Genomic DNA, 12,244 nt, shown 5'->3' on the forward strand with positions numbered 1-12,244 from the left:
GTCTCTTGCCTCAGCATTCCCTAACCCGGCAACTGAGTTTTAGTCAATCAAGTTTAACTAGGCCTCCCATAGTGGGACCGGGGAATGTACGGCCCGAGATGCCTATTAAACTTAGAGCTGTGTGTGTGTGTCTGGGGGGAAAAGTCCTTAGTAAATCCAGATTAGAACTGGTCTGATAAATGCTAAGCTGGGTGTGTGTGAACATGGGTTGATTAGCATTTGGAGCACAGATTCCCCATCATGCAGTGCTCCCCTGCTTCTCTGGTCCCAGAATTCACTGCAGTTTCTGCTTCAGGCTTTCTGTTCTCCATCTCTCATGTAAATGAATGGTCATCTGGTTCCATCTCGGATGTAAATGAGACCTAGGGCAGTTGGTTCACTCTTGTCACCCTTATCTTGAGGGTCTTAGGTGCGTCTCTCACTGCATCTTAATCAGTTTCGTTTAGGTAGAGGAGGGGGGGGGTGAGTCCTTGTGAGTCAGACAGACTGTGTCCTGTGCCAGGGTTCCCCAAGAACACAGAGCTGAGGTGTAACAGCAGTGATGGTGCAGGAGAGGCCCCACAGGCAGTGCAGGCTCCCTCCCCAGGCTGTCTCCCAACCACAGCTTGGTGGCGGGCTGGGCAACAGGCTGGAAACAGGGGTGCAGAAGCTGGGGTGGAGTTCTGGGGTGTGGTGCAGTGCAGTGGGCCCCTCCCTGAGGGGGAGCAGCAACGTGCAGCAGAGGATCCCCCCTGTGGGGAGGCAGCAACAGCGTCAGGAAGGGGTGCAGCCAACTTACTCCCAAACGCTCTGAGACCAAGCCAGCAGCTAGCAGTAGCCAGAGGCAGGAAAGGTCCTGACCATCTTCTCCCCAGAAGCTCCTGAGACCAAGCTTGCAGCAACCAGCAGCAACAGCCTGGGATAGAAAAGCATGGCCCAGAGGCTTCTCCCCCAGAAGCTCCTGAGGGTAAGTAGCCCTGAGCTGCTTGCCAAGGCAGCTTTTTATACTGCTGGGGCCAGCACTGGACAGGTTTTTATATTGCTGGCTCTAGTTCCCCCTGGCTGCAGATCCAGGAGAAGCTGAGCAGGGTAATTTTGCCCCAAGTGGCACAACTTGTCCTACACCAAAGTGCATGATGTCCAGGCACATTTACTGAGGCAAAAATCTCCGGCACAAATTTGTGCCACTCCTATTTTGAGCTGCTGCAAGCACACATGCCTGCCATGTAGGTGCATCTACACATGAAATTAAACCAAATCAATAAACCATGGAGCAGTCTGAGCCAGAGTAAACTTCTCCTGGGTGCAACATCTACATGTGCACCTGGGACAGCAGCAATTTGAGTTGGGGTGGAGCAGTTTACACCAGGGCTACTCAGCTTTGGGTGGTAGCATTGGGTGGCTGAGGGCCTAGCTGGGGCACGAGGTTGCAGAGAGCCATGTGACTAGGCAGGAGGCATGGATCTGTCCCCCTGATGGCTGGGCTGTCCAATTTATGCTCACAGTCAATGTCTACATGTGCATTTAATCACAGTAAATTACTTTAGCCTAAGATAGAACTGTCAAAAACTATCTTTCTGAGATATAAATTAGTTTATTGCAGCCTAATACTATTGCATGTGTAGATGGTGATACTCTACTCTGCAGCTAATTAGTCTACTCTGCAGTAAAATGAACATGTAGACATGGCCACTTTATAATGCCAATTGTGGAAAAGTTTGATAGAATCACCCAGGACCTCTGTGGAAGACAGGGATAGAATTTAGCTGCACTAAGACTTTATTTTATTTGCTTCTAGTTATCTGCCTTGTTCATTACTCACATTCCAACTTTTGCAACAAATGAGGCAAGGGGATTAGACAGCAGTCTCACAAGTCTCACAGCCCTAAGTCATTCCAAGAGAAGGTCCATTCTCTTTCTGAATTAACTCAGGAAATTAAAACAAGTCACATGTAATATTACCTATCTTAAAGGTACTACAAGTCTCATGGAAATGTGGAAAATATTTAGCATGTACAATATGTAATATTTTACATCTTTTAAAATGTGCCAACATTAAGTACCATAACAAGAGAAATAAGAAAACCATTGGCAGAGATTTCTGACAGACTTCTTGATATAGAGAACATGCCAAAAACTAAATGAGACCAAATATAATGTCCATAATCAGTGTCTGAACATTCTCCAGACCTTACTGTTTGACAAAATATTTGCTTTGATATAGACACTTCAGGTATGAAAAGCTATCTAAAAGCAACTTACAAAGTAATGATGAATCAGAACTACTATTAAATAATAGGTCTTTGAGCAAATGAATCCTAAGGTAGCAAAGAAAAATTATAGAGCTAGCTAGATTTATGCTACTCTAAACAACCCATCTGACTAACCTATTAATCCATCCACTTTTTCCCCACAATGCTCATTGTCATGACATCTGGATACAGCACAAAAATATATTGCCAAAAAAAATAAATACGTAGCTACATAAAAAAGGGTAAAGCAATAAACTTCTACTTTAGCTACTGCAAAAAGATTAAATGTCTGCAGTAGTAAAATCTTAATACTGCCCTATTAATATTAACATAGTTGAAATCAAATAAGTTTGCTTTGCATTGCCTGTGAGGACTGTTAAAGCTAGGTTTTGAGGGAACTAACCTGAAAGTGATGGCAAACAGTGGCTTTTACATTTGTCTGTCTGGCATAGGTGGAGTGAGTTCAAGTGGTCGTCATCATGCTCTCCTTTAGAAATAGTGGAGACGTTCCTTTACAGACTCCTGTTTTAATCCAACTCCTTATCTGACTTTGGATATGCCAAACTTTCTGTAAAAGAAACAAACAAAAAAGAGAAACCCACTACAGCAAACTTAATATTTTTCTTTAGGAGGGCATAAATCTTAGCACAATCTTAGCTCAACAAGGTCTCTAATTAAGGCTTAGAAGATCCTGAAGGTAAAGAAATGGCTTGTCACCAAGACACAGTTTGAAATAATAATTTACTCAAAAACAGATAATGGATTGATGTAAAAGAAGGGATTAATCTATAAGCAGTTGAGACAGAATTTCTTTATACAGAGGGTTGCTGAATAATGGAACAAATTGTCAAAGACAGTGATAGAAGCAAGTATGAATTATTCTGACACATTTCTGGAGGATAGAATTGGAGAGTACAGTTTCAAGCTAGATTTCTAGTTACAAGCGAGATGATAAATGGTGATATATGAACTGATTTAATTTAAGACTGTGGAACCTTAGGGTGGGAGGAACTATGCTAGTTAGTAATGGCAGATCATAGTGCACTATTGAACTATTTGGTTCCCTGAAAAGAACCTGTTTTCTATTATGAAGCAAAGTTATATAATTAATTACAAAACAGGCAAGAACTAGATGGGACCCACAGGGCATGGCTACATGAGACATTTACTGAGGAGTTGATTATTAGTTCTGCAGTAAAACATCACTGCCTACATATGTAGTGCTATTAGGACAGAGTAAACTAATTAACTCTGTTGTAGGATAGTACTACTGTATACAAGTACTATCCTACAGAGACTCCCTATGCCTGAAGAAGAGTGCTTGTTCCCGAAAGCTTGCAAAGAACTTTTTTCCAACTACTCAGTTGGTCTAATAAAACACATCACATCTACCCAAAGAAGCTTGCCATCCTACAGTGGAGTTATTTACCCTGTTGCAACATATGTGTAGATGCTGATGGGGCTGGCTGGGGCATAAGGATACTTCAGTGTGGAGTCTGCCTGCAAGCTAACCCTGCACTGAAGCACCCTTGTGCCCTAGCCAGCCCCTGTGCAGCATGTTGAGCTGAGTCAGAGCAGCACTGAGATGGCAGGCTGACCCCTGGGGCCCTCTGCCAGCTGGGGCTGCTCTGCCTGAGCTCAACATTGTGATCCCAGGCATACATACAAACACAGCACCCAGGAGCAATAAAATCTGGAGCCAACTGCACCAAAGTTTATTCAGCTGCATTAATAGCATGTGTAGATGCATCCATAATGTAGTAGTGAGATACATTTTTATTTAAAGTTTATTAAAATCACACAGCATTCAGTTTCCTTACCTTGAATAGATTGTTTTCACTGAAATAGTTGTAGAGCTCAGACTGCATCTGCCTTTTTCTGAGACCTGAGGTAGGGCACCAGATGCCCAAAAACCTGTCCAACAGTTCTCCCAACTATACAATTAATCCAATAATAGATATTACAAAAAATCCTCCCCTTTCACATATTTCCTGGACCATCACTGCTACAGCAATACTTCAACCCTACTACTAACTTCTCATGTCTCAACAACAAGATAAATGTAAATCTTGCAAATGGATACATGTCAGAATTGCTAGTTCCTCTGTGTTAGGGTCCACGGTGAGAACAGTAATTTAGTTTGTGAACTCTGATTGCTAATGTACCTTCATACTTACAGCCTGATCCATAGGCTGCATCACAAATATAGGGTTGAGGGGTTGGTATTGGAGCTGAATGTTTGGGAGAACTGTTTCTTGGAAGTGTGCAGAGCAGTTAGCCAATAAGTGGCATATATGACTCTGGATGCTAAGCTAATATTTCTCCTTTTTTCAGTCACTTGTCTTCCAGGCTTTTGCTGAGTTGTCATAATTGAGGAAAAACTTAGTAATGTCCTTGAGAAAGCTTCTAGGATGTTTTGACTTCCTAGTCCTAAATCATGGGCATTTGTAATCCCTACCCATTTTATCGCAGATGAGCAGTTAACTTGTCTTTTGAAACTTTCACACCTTCTGGCTTTTGGGGGGGGGCAGGGTTCTCCCCCCTACAAGTCCTCACATACAGCCATTTCAGATAAAGTCATGTTCCATATGCATTGTAGATATTAGTCAAGGAACCTTTTTGAGACAGCAAGTAAGACTTTCACCAGCTCAGATGCTGGTTAGATTTATCTGTTGGCTGTTTTTCTGCTTCTTCCTATAAGTGATGTGGACATATTATTTAATTTTGAAAACTACACATCACTTGCCTTAAAATTATGCAGTTCAAATGAAGTAACAGCTAAAGAGTGTTGTCCTTGATGGTGGATTCAGAAAGCACCACCCACTTCTCCTTGAACCCTGTAAAGAGAGTCTCAGCCACCTAAGGACATTTTCCTTCACTTTTCCATTTATAACAACTCATCACCAGTCCATTCTCAAAGCCAGAAGTTTCTCTCTCTGCTTCCAGGTTCTGTATATAACCAACATTTGCAACTCTTACTTACCTGAAACACCCTAGACACTAGGGCTGTGCAAAGCTTCAGGTGCTGATTCAATTCAGAGCAGATTCAGGCCAATCTGGTGGCTGAATACCAAATCTGAATCGAATCAGGGGACCAATTTAAAGGTCTGAATTGATTTGAAGCTCTCCAAATCGATTCAGAAAAGATTCAGAGAGCTTTTATTTGGGCAGTCCCTGCCCACTGCAGCAGGGAGCGGGAGCCAGACTCGGAGCTGGTAAGTAGGGAGCAGGGGAGGGAAGGCTGGAGGAGGGGGGAGGGGACCTTAGGGGGACCCCTGCCTGCTCCCCCAATCCACCTGAGTGGCCTCTGACCCCTGCCCATTCCCCCAGCCCCACCCCCATGGCTGCCCCACCCATCCCAGCTCCCGGCCCTTTAAAAAAAAAAACCCAAACTCATCAGGTGCTGCCTGGTGGGGGTGATCCCTACTGCCTCCCTTCTTGTTGAAGGGGCTCTGCCACAAGCCCCCCGACCCCCTTCCACTGTCCCAGTCCCTGCCCATGGCTGCCCCACTCGCCCCAGCTCCAGCCCTTTAAGAAAAAAAACCAAACAAAAAAAAGCCCTGAACTTACTGGTTCCTACAGCAGCCTCAGGGCTTCAGGGGGCTCATGCAGAGCCCCCCACACAGCATGGGGCAGTGGGGGGCCATCGAGATCAACTCCTGATGGGCAGGAACTGGTGAGTGTGGGGGTTTTTGGTGGGGGGGGTTCTTAAAGGGCCAGAACTGTGGCAGAAAGGGCTGCCATGGCGAGGCTGGGGGAGCAGGGGAGGCTTGGGAGGGCTTGTGCTGTGCCCCTCATGAAGCATGGGGAAGTGGGGCACAGCAGGGATCAACCCCCGCCTGGCAGTACCAGATGAATCGGGGCTTTTTTTTTCAAAGTGCTGGGAGCTGGGGCAGGTAGGGCAGCCATTGCCAGGGTAGGAGAGGGGGCAGGGAATGGGCCTGTGTAATTTGGAGATTTGCTTGAATCAATTCAGGACAGTGATTCAAATCACTGAATCGAATCACTGTCCCCTAAATCAGCTGAATCCAAATCCGAAGCGAATACTAGCTGCTTCGCACAGTCCTACTAGACACCCTGGAGAGTGACAGTCTCTAATCGAATTTTTTTTGTTTATGTGAGAGATCTCTTGGAATTTTGTCTATATTTGATGTGGGCAGGGTGGTGGGAAAGATACTGTGGGACCTGATAAAGGAAGTAATGCATTAGGTTGCAATATTCCATCTGCCCTTCACAGATATTGTTCTGAAGGAGTCACTGTGTTGCTATTACTGGATTGATAAAACATGGAATAGAAAACATTCCCAGAAGAAATGTTACTGGTAAGCAGTTGTTGCTCTTACAAAGCAGTGCTGAAAATAAATGTCTACTATATAAGAACTTGTCAATTAATTATTTTTTACTGTTAATCAATCAATTCAGGTAAACAGAAGGGTTCATACATTTACTACCAACAAGATCTTCCTCCACTGGTCTTTTCAAGGGTCAGTTCATTATTCAAGGGTGCCTGAATAGCCTCCTGCTAATTCTACTCTACTTGGTCTTTGCTTGTTTCCTTGTTTGTTTGTTATTCCTTGTTTGAGAGCTTCTTTTAAATCCATGGTGCCTTCACAACAGGTCTCCTCTTTTGTCTTCTTCCCTTCTTTTAGCCTATTGTTTAAACATCTTGCTGGTTTTTCCAGTGGTCTCTTCTGTTGTTATCCCTACTCACAATAGTTATGTGAATATAGGCTCCCTTTTTACATCATTTTGGTATTGTATTTTCATATTATCTGGAAATAGAACCTAGTTAAGGTACACTCACCCATAACAACCCATAGCAACTGCATTCAAAGTTATTCTATTTGAAGATATAGTAGGGATGGGGGATTTGCTATTTTTTTTTCTACAAAACCGTCCTACCACATTGCCTAAGGGTCTCTGGATTTTACTTGTGTTCATTTCTTTTCAGGAGGTATGAACTATCTTCTGCTTATTTGTTCTTTTTTTGCTCACTGGAAAAAAAGCATGTGCTAATGGCTTCTCTTGCCAACCATCCCAAAAAGGGCTCCACAGAGACTTATGTGATCCCTGGAACCATCCCTTGGACCTAGCCTAGTCCTGATTACACAAGGAGGAAAAAAAATTAGTACAGGATCCTAACTTCCTCAAACCCCTTTACACAGGTTTTCACTCTCTTTGTGGAATATATTTCCATATCCCTATGAAACCCATTATCTAGTCATTATTTATCATATCAAACATCCCTTTTTAATTTATACTTCAATAGATTTTTTTGTTGTTGTTGTTGTTTCGCCACCCTCCACCCTTTCCCCCTGCTTTTATAAAGATACACAACCTTTGGGGAAAAGGGAAGTTGTTTACAATGTGTAATTATGATACTAAAAAAGAAATCAAATCACAAATTCATTGTGGAGTGTTTGATCCAGAATGTTGTTAGAAACATAATTAATATCTAAAAATATTTGGAACAACATTTTTCAACTTAAAATTATTAACCAGCCAGAGAAATAAAGGCACCTAGTTTCTTCAGGAGCACAGCATTGAACATATTGATGTTTGCTTTCCATTTCAGTTTTTGAATAGTTAATTTGGAGGACCATTTATTTTGTTCTAATAATGAGATATATTGCTAAAGGATTGCCACTGTATCATCCATGAATGCTGTGTTTGCATAAGGAATATTGATGTCACTACATACCAGTTTCACTGAGAGGTGGTTTAAGATACCTGTTCACAGATAGGCAAGTGCCTCCAGATAATACAAGATGGGTAAAATAAGATGGGTAGATAAAACCCATGCAATGGCAATGCTTAGGAGGTGCATGGGGATGCATGCACACCCCCTGACTGGCTACCCTCCCCGCTTAGGCAATGGGCAGGCAGGGTAGGCAGGATCGCTGGTGCTTCCCCTGTGAGTACTGGCTGGGGAGTGGGAGTGCTGGATGTAACACCACAGCCACTTCTAGAAGTGCTGCTGGTCAGTGAGATTGGCCATGGGGGAACCCCTCTTCTCCTCCCCCCCCCCCCCCGTCCCTGCCTGTTTGCTGGGGGGGGGGGCACATGCCCCCCCGACTGAGGAGGCATCAGTTGCTCATGGGAAGGAGCTGCCTATCTACTTTTCTGTATAGTGCATTTTGAGTTGCACACACTTTCTACCTTGTTCCTGAAACATTTGATTAGCTCTTCTGCTGCTGTAAATTGATCTACCACTATAGACTTTTATGGCATTATGCCACAAGTTGAGGACCTAACCCTTTAATCATTTTCCTGTCTTACTGCTTTGTAAATATGTACTTTTGAGCCTCCATGAGCCTTAAAGTAGTTTAATTTTTATTATTTGGTCAGGTCATATGTTACCACCCTCCAATATTTATTTCTATAGCAGTAGTACCTCATCTTGGATTGGAACCCCACCATGCATAGCATTGTGTTTACATGTCTGAATAGATAGTCCCTGCCCCAAGGATTTAACAATCTTATTATAAACTCTCATTGATTGTCTTTCAACATCTAAGCCAGTGCAACTTATGTATGTGTAGTTATATCTATGCGCATGCGTAATGTTATAGGGATTTTTCAGGCAAGTGTATACTAGGAAGGTTCGCCATCAATGTCTTCAAGTTACCATGACCTATGAGGGTTGTTAGATTGGGGAAGAGCAATGTCTCACTGACAAAACTCAGGCTACACCTTTTTAAAAATGGAATAAAAATTGCTGCTGTGCCCACTTCTCTGATTGCATGATACATCAGCTTTTGGCCCTGTATATTTTCTTAGGGGAAAATAAGTTGTTTCTTCCCCATTTCCCTGTGCTCCCCTGGGGACTAAACCAGAATATTCCAAAGGGAATGGAAAGTCAGTTAGGCTGGGTAGCGGTAATGTCCCTGTGAGTTGGTAGATGTGTCCATAATCTCAACTCCTTAGGCCTGCTGGTATTGCTAGATGATTGGGAGTGAGGGGGAGTGTCCTTTGCTACTGCTGATTTCTGAAGCAGTGGTTAGGATCATTACTGAACATGTCTGGGTCTCCTCCAGTCTACCGTGCCTCTGCGTGCCCTGTGGTCACTAACCTCTGGCTCAGGTCTGCAGTTCTCTTCCCCTGCAGGACTCCTATGCTAGATGAAAGGCTTTGTTCTGTATTTATCAGGTTGTTATTTTAATATAAAATTGAGAGGGAAGGATTGTTATGAACATATTCCAGTAGGAACGAATCTGTGTATATGTTCCAAGAAGTAAGAGGTCTTTATTATTCATGCAAGTGCAAAGGAAAATAAAAGGCAAGGGAGATTAGAGAGAAGTTGTGAGGAGCATGGGAAATGAATTATGTCCCCTGACTGCTTATGTAGCATAGAAGTGGAGCCTAGCACTCTCAATTTTTTTCCTTGCTGACTTTTCTGAAAAGTGGTATCAAACTGTTCAGCTTATTGAGCTGTCTGACTGGGGGAACATTCATAAATGTGCTTGCTTATTTAATAACATTCTCAGTGGTGTTGCCTTTGTCACAGAAAATGTATTTTGGACAGTACTGGCGGGTCATTATTTTACTTCCACTTTATAAATTCTACAGACTTTTGGAAGGATTTATCATTTTATATTTCTTTGTTTCTAGAAATGGATCTAGGCTGTTCTTTATGGACTTCACTAATTAAGAATGAACATTCACTGGCTTGGGAATTTCAGCTTCTATAAAATAGTTGGCTCTAAAGATTTTAATTACCTTCCAGGTTAAAGTAAATATAAAGTTTCAATGCATATGTGTCAGTTGCATCTCTAGGAATGACTTGTACTTAGCATGCCACAAACAAATAAGGATGCTGTAAAAGTGGAAACTACAATTAAAATTCAGTTTCCAAACAAGTTCATATCAGATAAAAACACATTAATAATCGTCTCACGTGTCTAAGTAATGATGATTCATCCACTCCTAAGGGATCATATACAAACATGTAGCTGAAAGGTCTTTTATTAGTGCTGTGAGTTGTGATGATAAATGTTCCTGTTTATTATGAAACAGAATGGATAGATACTGTTATAGTCACAGAGGCATGAATTAGATTACCTTGTGCCTTCTACGGTCCTCCCTAGTAATCTGAAAAAAAACACTAAACAGCAAGTGCCTTCCAACTCCCCCCTCTCCTTTCCCCCCAGTAAAAAGCAAGAACTAACTTCTCAAAATATCAATGTCAGTCAGATACCAAGACAGCTGATGGGATGGTTCCATTAACTAATAAGTAGTCTTCTAGATAGTGTTTTAACTAATTTTGAACCAGTTTAAGGTTGGACTTTTTCCCAGTGAACTATGAATCTGAGAGGGGAAGATGGGACAAGTATGTTGCCACTTCTGCATATAAGATGTTCACAACTACAGTATCCAAAGTGTCTTAGCTGCTTTTTGAGATCACAGATGAACAATTGAGACTGGACTGACCTTTTGAAGCCACACCTCAAGCCTGATCTGATATGACAAGCACAGTACAAACAAGAACTAATGCTGGTCAGGTGAGGAAATAGAGAATATGACAAAATAGCATATTTTGCTACTAGTGCTGTAGTGCACACTCCACACCAGATGGCTCTCTGTGGCTCGTGCTGAATTCTGGTACACCGGGGTGTCTCAGTGCACAAGGTTTAGGGCTCTAGCTCCTTCACCCAAGGATGCTCAGAGCTCACTTCATTAGCAACACAAGGTCACGGGAGGAGGAGCTGATAACCACTTCCAGCAGCACTCTGTCTTCCTTTGTTGGCAGGTACTGGCAGAATAAATTCCCAGAGCACATTTTTTTTTTCCTTTCTGCATAGCTTGCCATGTGAATGTGAAGCAGGCCGCATGGCATGACAGTTTCTATCAAGAAACATTACTTGTTGCATGAAGAGAGTAATGTCTGCCAGGTGCCTTAGTCATGCTTTCAACTTCCTGGAACAGAAAGTTATCCTCTGTACATATTAAAACTTTCTGGACATTTCGGGAACTTTTATACATGCTCCGGGGTGGGGAAGGGAAACTTTAATTAGAGCAGCTCTGAGAGCCACTCTAAATAAAGCGCCACAGAATTTCTTGTATCAGCATCCCTGAGCTTAAAAATGGCAGCAGGGGCACTTGAACTAAAGCTCGTTCAATAAGCTTTAGTTCGAGCAACTCCACCACCATTTTGAAGTGTGGGGACACTGATACAGTAACATGGAATGCAGTAATTACCAGACTCCAGCAGACTCAATTAATCGAGTCTGCTCTGACGCACTGTAATTACAGTGTGTCAGAGCAGCCTCTGTACTTGTGTACAGGCACGCTTTATGTTTTGCTGTATTATTCTTCTATCAGATATCTAGATAAGTTAAAATTCTGCATCAGATCATCTCATAAATTTTGAAAAATGTTGTCATTGCCTTCAAGAGTGCCTCATCCACCTCGTCTTTGTGACTTGGCAGTATATAGCAGTCCTCCATTATTTTTACCCAGATACTCAGAGTTGGGTAACAAACAATATATATATTTCATAGAATCATCATAGAAAATCAGGGTTGCAAGGGACCTCAGGAGGTCATCTAGTCCAATCCCATGCTCAAACCATATTTCCTCTTCCTGCTTGCAAGAATGCTGTGGGAGACTGTATCAAAAGCCTTTCCAAAGTCAAGGTATATTATGTCCACTGCTTTTCCCACATCCACAGAGCCAGTTATCTGATCATGGAAGGCAATCAGATTGGTCAGGCATGACTTGCCCTTTGTGAATCAATGCTGACTTTTCCCAATCACCTTCTCTTCCAAGCAATTAGAAATGGATTCTTTGGGGAGCTGCTCCATGATTTTTCCAGGGACTAAGCTGAGGGTGACTGGTCTATTGTCCTGTATTTGACCTACAATGCAGCACCAAACTTTTATTTCCCTTTCAAAACAGAGTTGACCTCTTAATATTGATGTTCCAGGATAAGTTATAGATTCATAGATGCTAGGGTCGGAAGGGACCTCAACAGATCATTAAGTCCGACCCCCTGCCTAGGCAGGAAAGAGAGC

Source organism: Alligator sinensis, unplaced genomic scaffold, assembly GCF_000455745.1.
Source record: "Alligator sinensis unplaced genomic scaffold, ASM45574v1 scaffold204_1, whole genome shotgun sequence".
Classification (NCBI taxonomy): Eukaryota; Metazoa; Chordata; order Crocodylia; family Alligatoridae; genus Alligator; species Alligator sinensis.